Source organism: Chironomus tepperi, unplaced genomic scaffold (assembly GCF_022539635.2).
Source record: "Chironomus tepperi strain 1889 unplaced genomic scaffold, CSIRO-AGI_Ctep_v1 contig_196, whole genome shotgun sequence".
Lineage (NCBI taxonomy): Eukaryota > Metazoa > Arthropoda > Insecta > Diptera > Chironomidae > Chironomus > Chironomus tepperi.
The window spans coordinates 1,894,902-1,907,471 of NW_027226318.1; the positions used below are offsets into that span (position 1 = coordinate 1,894,902).

The window sequence follows — 12,570 nt, forward strand, 5'->3', positions numbered from 1 at the left end:
ACGAACAATGGCAGGCTGATCTCATCGATTTGACGGATTTGGGTTTTGAAAACGATGGGTTTAAATATATTTTATTTGTAATTGACGCGTTTAGTAAATTTGTAAGAACTAGACCTTTAAAAAAAACAATCCACAGAAGTTTTAATGGCTCTTAAGGACATAATTGAAAGTTCGAAAATCAAACCACGTATATTCGCTAGTGATAATGGCGGTGAATTTAAAAATTGTAAATTAGCCCGATATTTACAAAGTATAAAAGTAAAGCAATTTTTTCCCCATAATGATATTCATAAGGCCTGTATGGCCGAACGAGGTATTCGTACATTTAAGAATGTTTTATTTAAATACTTAACAGCGACGATGCAATTTAGATATATCGACAAATTACAAATTCTAACGAGGTCTATGAACTCAAAATTCAACCGTATGATAGGTTGTAGTCCTAAGTCGGTTAATGAAAAAAATTTGTTACAAGTTTGGGAATATTCAAAATTTAATAAAATGTTTGAAAAATCAAAACCATATAAAAAGCAATTTAAGGTTGACGATTTTGTTCGAATTTCTAAACCCAAGATTGACCTTGGTGACAAAGGCTACACTCCCTCATGGTCCGATGCTGTGTATCAAATTGTAAAAAAAAATGCACACAAACAAACAACATATAAAATAAAGGATTTTGAAAATAAAGTAATTGAGGGTTGTTTTTATGGACAAGAGTTACAAAAAATCACAAACTGTGAAGAATTAATTTATCGAATTGATGCCATATTGGACTCTCGGGTACGTCGCGGCATTAAGGAATTATATGTTAGTTGGAAAGGACATAAAAATAATTCTTGGATTGCTGCACGTAATTTAGTTCACGATGAATAATAACGTAAAAAGTAAGGACTTTTTTGTGACGCTACTTTCTGACGCATCCCTAAATTTTTACCCTGAAAATAAAACATGTAGTTTTAAAGTGAAATTACCGAAAATTTTGGATTTATCAGCCGCCTGGAAAGTGGGTTTAGCCAGTATATCATATCCAAACACAATTCAGAATGTTTCTGAAAACAATAATGTACTTGTTTTAGAGATTGTCGAGCATGAAATACATCAAGAAGAATATTTTAAACAAACCAATGTTGAAATTAAAATACCCGTTGATCTATATGGGTCTGTTTATGAAATAATAGATGTTTTAAATGAAAATATTCGGCTAGAACTCGCAAATCCAACGTTAAAAAATATTTTTTTTGTTGATGAATCATTAAAAAAAGTTTCAATTGATGTAAAGGCTAGAGATTTTTTTTTGAGCGAATTCGAAAACTCAAATACGACCGACACTTTAGGTTGTAAAGTCACCAAGTTATATCTTAAGGGACGTCTTGCACAAGTTTTAGGCTTCGAACCAGAATTACACAATTTTTTGAAAGACACAGACGTTCAAGCTCGCTTTTACCCCCATGTCAATCATGGGGTGGGTTCAAATATCTATCTTTATTGTAGTATAATTGAATCTCAAATTGTAGGACACACATTTGCGCAAATTTTAAAAATTATTCCGACTCTGGAGCGTGATACTTTTTTTGGACAAAATTTAATTCATGAATATGCTGTCAGAGATTATGTTAAAATCTCTCAAAAATATATTTCCGAGATTCAAATTGATATACGTGATAACATGGGTGTTTTGATGCCATTCTTATTTGGGCAGTGTATCGTTCAACTCCACTTCTGTAAAGCTTAAAAAAAAAATCGATTATAAAATGCAGTTAACTGATGAACTAGATACCTTATTAAGGTATTATTTAAACCAGGCTGGTAGTGGTGGTGGTCAGCCATCACTCTATGAAGGGTCAATGTACCAACGAGGTCATGGTGAGTAATTAAAAAAAAAAAAGTCTTTAAAATTTTTAACCATAATCTTTTTTTATTTTAGGTATTGGACAATGGTTAGGTGGTTTGGCTAGATTTGTGTTTCCATTATTAAAGCAAAGCTCAGTTTATTTGGGTAAAGAGCTTTTGAAATCCGCTAGTGATGTTTTGAGCGACGTGGACAACCAAATAGAATTTAAAAATTCTTTAAAAAGTCGTAGTGGCGACCTGTTAAATACAATTAAAACAAAAGCTATCTCAAAAATGTCGGGTCGGGGGTATAAAAATAAGCGACAAAAATTACATATTAATCAGTCAATAGACGAACGTAAGCCAGTTAAGAAAGCTAAAAGTGCCCAAAAAAAGAAAAAAAAAACTAAAACCTTAAAAGCAAGAAAAAATTGTAAAAAAATACGAAATCTCACGATCAAACAAAAAGATTTTTTCGATTCATTTTAAAAGTCTACAATGGCATTCATCAACGTTAATTCAAAACCTACAATAAGTTCAGCGTGTGATCTTTTTTCACTACCCCCCATTAACCGCACCTGCGAGGATGGATATTATTCAGAGGTCAGACCTGTGGCTAGTTTGGACAGTGGGTCGCAAGCCCCGTTAGAATTCTTGTTTAGTGCTAGTGAGCGTGAATATCTTGACTTGTCACAAACCCGGCTGAGGTTGAAAGTAAAGATTTTATTGGAAAATGGTAGTGAATTACCATTAAATGCACCGGTGGCACCAGTAGCAAATTTTATCCATTCAATTTTTTCGAAGTTATCTGTGGAATTAAATCAGAAATGTGTAACACCTACGACAAATTTATATCAATATCGAGCTTATATAGAAAATACACTGAATTATTCACGTGAGAGTAAAAACACACATCTTAATACATCCCTATATTACAAGGATACCGCGGGGTTTATGACCGCGGTACCCGAAAATCAGGGTTATGTCATTAGAAAGTCCATGAATAGTAATGAAATAGAGATGGAAAGTTGTTTACATAATGAAATATTTAATTTAGACAGATTTATGCTTAATGGTGTTCAAATTTTAGTTAAACTGTATCGTGCAAATCCTGAGTTTGCATTGATAACCACAATTGAAGATACTAATAAATATTTGATTAAAATTACCTCAGCATTTCTGGTGATTAGAAAAATAAAAATAAATCCCTCAATTCTAACAGCCCATAATTTAACAATGCAGAAACATACTGCTAAATATCCCATAACTAGATGTGAGTTGAAGCATATAACGATTTCTAAAGGCATACAGAGTACTGTACTAGATGGTTTAACTTTTGGCCAGTTGCCGAAAAGGGTTATTGTAAGTTTAGTAGAAGCCTCAAGTTTTAACGGGAATTTAAAAAAAAATCCTTTTAATATGCAACATTTTGACTTCAATTTTATGAATGTGGTCGGGGATTCTAGCATCCATACTACTGCACTTAAAGCGGATTTTAAAAAACAACAGTATATGGCCGCCTACAATACCTTATTCTTTGGAACTGGTATTGGTTATAGTAATGGTGGCTCAGATATATCATATAAAGAGTATTCAAACGGTTATAATTTTTGTATTTTCGATCTAACATCAGACGAATCATCGTCATTGGGTTACTGGCATTTACCAAGGACAGGTTGTTTAAAAATAGACTTACAATTTACAAAACCCCTTCTCGAAACCATCGTAGCGATCGTATATTTAGAATTTTCAAATTTAATCGAAATTGATAGACATCGCGAGGTTTTTACGGATTATACGAGTTAAATTTGACACAAAAAAAAAAAAAAAAAAAAAAAATGTATTTATATGAAATTAAAAAATTTTTAAATAAAAATATTGACGGTATAAATACGTTTGTAACTCCATGTGACTTATTACCAAATAATTTTAAACTTCCGGCTGCTTTCATTATAAATACTAGCAAAGCGCTAACGACCGGCACACATTGGGTAGCCTTACATATAAATGCTAAAGGTTTTGGTTCTTATTTCGACTCTTACGGCTTGAAACCGCAAAATAAACATATTAAGTTATTTATACGTTTACATTGTAAATCATACAACTGGAACACCCAACAATTACAGCAAATAGAAAGTCGCACATGTGGTTTTTACTGTGCTGTTTTTGTGTATTTCATGCTAAATAAACAACCCTTTGATACATTTTTAAAAATTTTTTCAACAAATTTATTTTTTAATGATAATATTATTGAAAAAATGTATTTAAATTTAAATAGAAAGTAAGTTTTTAATTTTTAAAATAGAAAAAAAAAACCTGTAAAATTTTTTTAAAAGACCATAACAATATTAATAAAAAATAAAATATTTAGAATTAAAAAAAAAAATTTATTTTAATCAGAACTTTTTTTGAAAATTACAATAAAAAAAGTTATCTTATTTAACGTACAAATTGAATTGTTGGTGTTCGATGAATGCCTTGACCAATCCAACTTTTGATGATGAATTTACGATTTTTCATATACGGAGATACTTTTATGACCGCGGTATAACGACGCGGTAGAAACAATGAAAATTCATTGGATTTAACCATATAAGCATCTCCGTACTTTGTGGAAAGTAAAGACATCGTTTCAGCCATATATGGAACGTTGACCTCCAGATCCCGTAATTTTTTCATGGGTAACGAAGCTCCATCTACCGCATTTAACAGTTTTAATTCTTCGTCGTATTCAGCATCGAGCGATGTCGCTTCGTTGGGGTTCAATAGACCTTCAACACCGTCTGGAGTATTGAGGGTCATAATCTTTTGACGTTTTGGTGTTTGAAGATCAGAATTCTAAGAAGAAAATAATGTTTTTTTTTAGTTCAAACGTTATATATATATATATATATAGATATATATACATATAAATATTTAAAATACTTACAAAACTGCTGTTGTGCAACAAATCGTCGTCAGTATCAGAATCAATAACGGTATGAATTTTTTCAATTAAACTTGTTTTTCTAACACTTTTTAGTAAATCTTTTGGGATTATCTTATTCGATGTTTGAGTTTTTTGACGTTGTATTTGAGAAGGTTGTTTGTTAATCGGTGTAATTGCGTTGTTTGTGTTTGTGTCGATGGATAAATCGAACTCTGAGTCAAATTGCATCATTTTTTGAGTCTTTAGTATGATATAAAACTTTTCGAAACTGTAAATAACTTTTTACTTGAACTGCTTCACTAATTCTAGTTTTGTTAATAATTTTACGCAACCTTTTATAGTTAAAAAAATGTTTTTGTGAAACAAAAAATAAAAATCTATAGAAACGCCTTTTAAAGAAAACGAAGTCTCACGATTGGTCTCTAAATATTAGTTGATTTTTTTTTCTATTGTATCTATTTTATTTATTTTTATTTTGAACCCTTGGCTTTTTTTATGATTTACAAACAAAAAAAAAAATAAATAAAATTATCTGAAATAAAAATAAATTCTTGGAACCCAAATAATAAATGCCATGAAAATTCATTTTAAGGTAAAAATACATTGTTTTTTTTTTATTTTACAAATAATTTTTTAAAAAATATAAAAATAATAAAAAAGTTTGGCCTAATCTATATCATAAATAAGATTTTTATCATAACCGAACGGATAAGTTCGATTGCCTATTCTTAGACGTTTATCTATAACCGCCCTATATTCCTTTTTGCGTTTGAGAATTTTAATTGGCCGGCCACAATTTCTAATAAAAATGTGATCTTCTACGAACACTTTATCTGTATTTGTATTCTGTACCATAGCCAACACCGTCTTAAAATTTATAATTTGTGAATTTTTATAATTTAATGTTATGCCTTTAATCTTCACGCACTCATAAGTCTTTTTTTTTGAGGGAGAAATTACGTATATGCATAATTCTTAGAACCTCCACTACAAAACGCGGTTATGTAGGCATCCGAACCATAATCCTTCAATTCACATGCCCAGTCCCCCAAAAACGGACCTGTTTTCACTCTTTGATCACAATGACTTGATTTAAAGATTATTGAATCTAAAAAAAGGAAAAAAATTCTATTATATTACATTAAACCTAATATGTTTGGCCAGTACCTGTATCATAATAAAGAACATCTTTTTGAAGCATAGCTAACATATTATACAGCCGGACTCTTGCATTGCTGGTTGTGTATGAAGCGACAGCCAAACTTGTCGTTTTAAGTACCGGGGCCTCAACACAATCATAGCTAACAATTAAACTTGTGCTATTTATAATGTTCAAGCCATTTATTTGTATGCTTGTATCTGTGAGGATTTTTACAAATGCTTCTGCACTTTGTATAACTTCTGTTTTTGATTTTGAACGTTCACCAAATTTACCTAAAAACGACACAAGTTTTTTTTTTAAAAAAAAATCACAAAAAATAAAAAGACATTCTGTTACATACCCCATAAAGTGTTTAAAATATTTTTTGATAGGGCCCTTTTCGCAGCATTATCTATAAATTTCGTTTTGTCTAGAACAACACCGTCTCTAAATTTATATTCAGCTAGGAATTGATCTAAATCAGCCACGTCTGGTAACCCCGAAGAATAAAGTTTATTTAAATAATAATGATTAATGAAATTTGAAAAATAGCCTATAACGACTTTATATTCAACCAGTTCATGAATCCATAAAATTTTATATCCATATCGCTCAGCTAATTTGACCTCGGGTGCAGCAAACGTACCTATAAACGCTCTTGCTGGGTCGTCATGAGTACATACCTCAGTACTACTTGTGACAGCACACGTGTAGCATAGTGTAAAGGTTAGTTTATTATTTATTTTCAAAGGTAAAATCGGAAAAAATAGATTTTTCGGTGGTAAAACGGTTATTTTTAAAAACCTTCGAACTGTTGACGATTTATGACTTGACATTTTTCGTTACCGATAATTACACGAACCGGTTCAATAGCACAAGGGTCTTTTGCAAGAACTGTCGGATATAATGATCGAATGTCGTAATGTCTATAATATGAAATTTTAAACTTGTAAAAAAAAATCTATAATAACTTTATTTAAACCAAAAATACCTTATAACTTGATTTTTTGAGGCTTCAAAGAAAATTGAACTGCAGTTCACACGACCTCCGCAAAAACTATCTTGCAAATTTAAAGGCATTTCATTTAATTGAGCGTAAATCTTTTTGACTTCCGGATTTTCTTGCATTATTTTCTTGAACTCACATTCCCACATTTCATGCACCACATAGTGTTCAGATCTCAAGGCCGTAATTTTTCGTGCAGTTTTTTCACGTCTTAAATGTTGCAGTTCGAACTTTTCGTTTTGAATGTGTGTGTTTGTACTAATACCATTACACATATGACCGTGCCAGTGACAACCCTAGAATAATAGAACCATTGGGGTTTGACCCCCCAAACAGCTGGGGTTAAAAATTTTTAAAATTTTAAAAAATTTAAAATTTTTTTTTTTTTTAAATTTTAAATTTATTTATAAATTTTTTTTTGTTTACTCACTTGAAATTCAAACACATGTTTTTCATTATCCAGTTCTAGATAGCCGTCTACTTTGAAGATAGCTCTAGGCCGGCAAATTAGAATTTTTTCATTTCCGCGGAAACTACTCTGAATTTCACATTTAAATTTTGATTCCATATATAATAAATAAACAAGTGCAATTTTAGATTGTTTATCGTTAAGCCTAAATGAATTTTTTGGTGATATGGCTATTTTTCCATCATAAAAATTCTTGCGGTAAATTTTATTCACGGCTGAACTTATCGTAACGCTTTGTTGTAAAATGTAAAACCCGCAATCAGCATACATTTCACGTTCAAATTTACAACAACCGAGTCTTAAAACACGAACATCTTGTTTACAATACCTCACAAGTTCCTTATGCAGGTCAAACAAACCATTTTTAACACCTTCATACCACTTTAATAACTCCAAACGTTCATTTTTCTTCAAACTGTCTATATTATAGTATTTAATATGAGGCCACGTTCCAATATAGGATTCATTTTCTCTTGTATTGAATAAATGGGGGAAAAACCTTTATTTTCAAGGGCTTCGAACCCCATTAATTTAGGTATTTTACTTAAACTGCATGTAAAGTAATTGAATGAATCGATGAATCTTAAATTTCCATATTTTATTAAATAAATTTTATTCCCCTGACATACTATTTGAGGTTTAAGTACTTGTGGTGTGGCAAAAATTTTCTCCAAAATATAATGGCCATCAAATGCTCCAGAACAATGTGCGATTACAGTAACCCTACAACTGTTTGATAAATCAAACAAGTAGTTTAAGAATTGTGTAATCAGGTCGGATTGTTGATTGTCTTTAAATACATGTTGTCTTTGTAAACATTCAGAACATTGAAAATCAGAACTTTCTTCTTCAAAACAATCTTCACAAACTGTTTCAGATACACATAAGTTAGGCGTTAAAATTACACCAGGCCCATCCATAGGTACAGTTAGACATTCTAAGTCCCAAAAAACATATTTATGTTTTTTTATTTGACTAGGTTTTGGATCATAAACAGGAATATAACACACATGTTCGATTTCCACCTGTTTTTCACACATTCTACAATACATGAAGCCGCAGGCGTGATCTTTAAGCTCAAGCTGGCTACACATTTTACAAAATCGTACATTTTTACACGTTTTATTAATATAATGATTAGCTAAACATTTTTGGGAAAAAAACTGCCTATTACATTCATTACAAGACTCTCGAAAACTTAAAATTTCTGATTCATGTTGACATGGTGGTATTGTATAGCAAGCATTGCAGGAAAAAATACATGTTGTATGTTCTGTTTGCCGATCATATCCTCGACAGCAGTATTCACAAAAATAATTTTTCACAAACAAACCCGCTAACGAACGTATAAAATACATATGTTTATCTGCCAAAAATAAATTGATTGTATTGTTTCGGAGTTTTGCGGTAACGCCTTGAAAAACTACTTTTTTATCGGCCTGATATATAACTAATCTATAATTTTCAATACTTTTGATTTGTGAAGTCTCACTTTCACAATAAATATAATTCAATAAAATGTCTTGCAATTTCTTAAACTCCTCGAACGATGTTAGATAATCTTCATTATAGCGTGAAAAATCGATGTTTGAGAGTTTCGCTAAATTGTGCATTTGAAATTCAAGACGTTTAAAATAGGCGTAAAATGGAGTCTCCACCGCTTGACCGTTGAAAGTTTTTTTTAATCTTTGAATGCTTTGTGTTTTGTATGTAGTGGGTGGATAAATATTTTTACTGGCTAGAATTCCAATCGCCACCGCAACTTGAAGACAATTAAAAGCGTCGGCCTTCATAAATGGATCGGGTACAATAAGTGATGTTTTTCTAATTACTAAAGCTCTTAAATTAAACGTTGGTTGATTGGGCTTTATGCGCATCCCAGTGGCTATATTTTTAATTAAATCGACATGAATCTCTATATATGAGGTTGCATAAAATGTTTCATTTGATTGCGCTACATATGCAAAACGATCTAAGATTACTGTTGTGTTTATTTGATCAACTCTTCTGGGCGATATATATATTCCAGAATCGTTTTTATCATTACTCAATTTAAATCGAAGTCCCACATGTGTAAAATTTTGACTGACTTTAAGAAAAAAAAAAGTGAATTTTTTTTTTGTTTAGTTTTAAAAAAAAATTTAAAAAAATGTTTTTAATTATAAAAATAACTTACCGGTTTTTATAAATGTCACAATTTCTTCAAGAGCCTTTACAAACTCAGCAGGATCTTGTGCATTTAAATTAAAATAACTTTTCTTTTTTAACAAGCATGATTGCCATTCCTGAGAATTTCTCGATAACATAAATGTCACATATTTGAATTTTTCGACAACTTTTTTAATTTCAGGTTCCAAACAGCTATAATTTTGAGGTATAATGACCGGTTTTGGATATTTTTTTTCTAGTTCAGCATTTTGTTCTTTAATAATGTTTTGAGTATCCAGAAATGTGTCAACAATTTCAGCGTGCACTCGTTGCGTTTGTTCCAAATTCAACCCTTGACCAGTCAATTCAAATGTTTTTAAAAAATCACTATCAAATAATTTTTCACTTAAACGCTCACAATCCTCATCACGTAGCAAACACTCACTTTCAAATACTTGAGATAAGGGTTTAAGCTCACTTGCATCAGTTACAAAACGGTTTAAGAAATTTTCATTAAATAAGTCGGGTGTGTGATTAAAATCCACGGCTCTTAAGATCTCAGGCACTTCAAGAGCATTCAACAAGTCGTCTTGACTTCTTGACGTTTGACCACTTGTCGATGCCCCTAGGTTGTAATTTTCTGAATGTTTTAAACTTTTTTCATCATCCAACTCAGCACATAGTTTTTGGAATTCCTGAGCTTCCTTAAATTCATATTCGGGCAAGTCCATTCTACATCCTTCATAAGTATCACCAAACCAATCCTTATAAATGGCATCCCAGTCAAACACTTTCTTAGACATTTTTGATTTTAACTTACAACTTTGTAAATTCAAACAGTTAATAATTTACGATACCAACAATTCAGGTCCTTTTATAAAAGGCATTTTTTTTTTCACTCTAATATAAAAACCGAAATATATGTTGAGCGACATTTTTTTTATTTTTTCTTAATTCTAAAACATATAAAAAAGGCGTAAACTTTTTTTCTAACCAATAACCAATTAAATTTCTTTAAAAAATAAAATCTTTTTTTTTTTACACAGCACAAGACCTTGGAGTTTATTACATTTGTTTTTATTCTTTTTTAAAAAAGGACCTTAAGAATTCACAAGAAAAAAAAATGATCCTTTTTAACATAGTCATAAACAACTCATTCGATTTTAAAAAGACCCAAACACATAAGAAAAAAAAATTATTTTTTCTTTTATTTAAACTTTTTATATTTTTTTTTTTTTTCTTTTTTTTTTTATTTTAACACAACTAATAAAATGAACCTTTTTTCTATTATTTATTTAGGTCCTTTTTTTTTTTTTAAATAACAATTAAATTATATCAAACAATCAAAATACAATCAAACGCCGACACCACACCTGCAACCTGATTTAGTTAGGTGATTACTACTAAGACACTTAGGAATGTCTGCATTGATGGTGCACAGCGCCAAAAATATCAAATATCTTTGGTATGAGACAGCGTCATGCTGACTTGGAGCCAATTTTAAGTAACTTTTCATTGACCTGATGTTTGTCTGTTGTGGAATTTGTTTCAGTTGTGCTTTTGTGGCTTTGGAAAGGAATGAAAACTTTAGAACGGTGAACTTTAGAGTTGAATGGTTTGGAATTGATTCTTAGAGACTCTAGTCATCCAAGAGTACAATTTACAGACCCAGTAAACAATTGATTTAACTTCCTTACTCATATCGCTGCTCATACTGATCAATTCTAATCCACGACCAATAATTGAACTTGTTCATCCTAATCACACCCGATTGATACCTACACAACAGATCACAAAAGATTCAAGCCATCTCAAATCCACCCCCATGAAAGAGACTAGACAAATAACAAAATTTACCCAATCTTCAATCTCCCAATAAAATCAAATTTATTGCAACAACCAGAATCATCACGGGAATTAAATTCCAATAATAAAGGATCGTTAAAGATAATTTTAGATTTCTATCGTCAATTTGGATCACCAGATTTATATTCTCGTGATAGCAATTAAAGGAGATAACGAAGCAAATATTGACCATTTCTATTGTCTGTGTAAGCAGCTTGAAGAAAGTTTTGGATACAAAAATCAATTTCCTTAAATATTCTATAAATATACAGTAACTGGTGTTAAAATCAGGAGGAACTGACAACAAAATTCGAGTCACAATTCCTTCTTATATCTTGTAACAACACAATGTAATTCTTGTGGACTTGACTAATAAATTTATTTTCCCTGCCTTAATCTACGTCGATATTTTCATCTATTGCATTTACTGTTACAGAATCTCTTTCGATTTTGTGTCGTAATGACAATGACCTTTCCTAGATTCAACGTGTAATCCCCAACAAATCCTTATTTAATCTTATTTATTATCATGGAGATTTGTAGTTACAATTTTATGGTGCTGGACTTCCACTGATAGACGACACTTGTAAATGCAGTTAATTCCAAAATTACTGCAGTAAATATTTTAAATTTTTAATGGATTTAAACTTGGCTGTTCATGCATGATAACATTTTTTATTGAAATTCATCAAAGGAAATTTTCATTTCTTGATGCTATTTCCACTTACTTATCATTTCCTATAAATTTTTATGTCATTCCTGCCATGCTTCATTTCATATTTATTGCTCAAATGTTATCATGCCTTTACGTTTTTCACGTGAATTGATAAATCGATTTGTAACATTCTAAGTATATTCGGAATCTTAAGCTGTATGCAGCAATGACAAAAATAGTGGAATACATGCTGCTTAGGTGATGGCATTCTCTTGTCATTTTCTGATTTAAGGAATTTTAATGTAATTTCTTTGAGACTAGATTCCTCAAGTTACACTAAGTTTTGCATTTATGCTTCTTTGGAATGTGCCAGGTTTAATACAATGTTTATGGTTATTACCGTTGTATACAACTAAGCTGCTGCAGATATTACAACAGACAATGCAGTCAAGCAAATGAAATGAAATTTTTTGAAAATTTAGTTTTGCAAGCCATTGTGAGAAGTTTTGTATATTTTTAGTTGTGAATGGGATTAAGGAACATATTT

The 12,570-nt window shown here is 30.8% G+C and overlaps 1 protein-coding gene across 10 annotated transcripts in view; it reads left to right on the forward strand.

Moving 5' to 3' along the window:
- Nucleotides 1–12,570, forward strand: part of Sh (Potassium voltage-gated channel protein Shaker) — a 189,751-nt gene that overhangs the window by 115,003 nt on the left and 62,178 nt on the right. The gene's annotated exons all lie outside the window — the stretch shown is intronic.